The sequence below is a fragment of the Pundamilia nyererei genome, unplaced genomic scaffold (assembly GCF_000239375.1).
Source record: "Pundamilia nyererei isolate P.nyererei 1_Seehausen unplaced genomic scaffold, PunNye1.0 scaffold00130, whole genome shotgun sequence".
Taxonomy (NCBI): Eukaryota; Metazoa; Chordata; class Actinopteri; order Cichliformes; family Cichlidae; genus Pundamilia; species Pundamilia nyererei.
The window spans coordinates 631495-632789 of NW_005187531.1; the positions used below are offsets into that span (position 1 = coordinate 631495).

The window sequence follows — 1295 nt, forward strand, 5'->3', positions numbered from 1 at the left end:
CAGTACTGAATACAAGTTTTATAGTTTTACTGATGTTTACGTGTACTGCAGCTGGTTTGACTTTCCGAGTTGGAAGTCTGACTTGAGGCAGAACTTAGAAATTATGACTTTAAACACGCCATAATTCTCTCTACCAGATTCATCCTGGTCTTTTCAATAAGATGATCCTGATAACAAGACCTTGTGCATATTTGTCTGAATAAACACGCTCATCTATTCAGGTTCATAACGTATTCTTTTGCAAAGACAGAGACACTGCTTTGGACTAACACATTTTCCTATTTTCTATAGAACCCATCCATAAGTGGTGTTGTTTCAGTTTAGTCTGAATATATTTTAATTAGTGTGAATGCTTGAAAAGCACTGGATCCACACTGGATTCCTCTTCTTTCGGACATTAATGCTTCTATTTTTCTCATTTTTAACATTTATATTTTTAAATTTATTCAACTTTATTTAAAAAAAATTATAATGAATTTCAATGGAGAGACCCTTCAAATTCTCATTCAACTTACTCCTCTTTAAAATGTATCTACTTAGAATGTTTGTTCATCTTTTAAGTTCATTTCAACAAATTTGTTTTTACATTTATTTTTAATAAGTTTTTTTTTATGAATTGGAGATTTATAATACATAATTCCACTCTTTAAGTGAGTAGAAGAATATAAACTTTTATTATTAATTCAGAGGTTTTCTGACTCTAAATTTTCTTTTGTCAATACTCATCTTTTTCTAATTTCTAATTTCTCTATAGCAACCTATAGCAAATTCATATTTGCTGGCATCTTCTTCCTGATGGGACTCTTCGTTTCATATGGCTTCAACGACACGATCTATCCTCCCTTCCATGTGGATGTAAATTACACGATTAAACACGCAGACCTGAAGTAATGGTCTGGAAGAGACAGCTATGTTTCAGTTCAGGGGAAAGAGGTGGGTTGCACACAAACAGCCAAAATTACAACTGTAACTGTAAAATTACAACTGTAAGAAAATGTTATGTTCAGCATTGTCTTGTTAAAATATCCAAGAATTTCCCTGAAAAGGGCGTCATCTGAAATGGAGGGCTACTTACCTGGGAAGCTTTATATACCTTTCAGCACAGAAGCCACTAATATACCCCACTGCCATCAGAGGCTTTTGAACTCAGTGCTGAACAAAAAGTCAGATAATCCCTCTTTAGTCTGGATGATGCGATGTCCTTATTTTTCAAAAAGAATGTAACTTTTTGATTTGTCTGCTGATTGAAGCGTTTCTGGATCATGTTCACTTATGGTGTCTTCTTGGCATGACTT

The 1295-nt window shown here is 33.7% G+C and overlaps 1 protein-coding gene across 1 annotated transcript in view; it reads left to right on the top strand.

Annotated features, from left to right (window-relative positions):
• LOC102194661 (amphoterin-induced protein 2) overlaps positions 1-860 on the top strand; it is a 14507-nt gene extending 13647 nt beyond the window's left edge. Inside the window, exon 3 of the transcript XR_001290501.1 lies at positions 755-860. The gene's annotated coding sequence lies outside the window, so the exon portion shown is untranslated. The remainder of the gene's footprint in view (positions 1-754) is intronic.
• The last annotated feature ends 435 nt before the right edge of the window (positions 861-1295 follow it).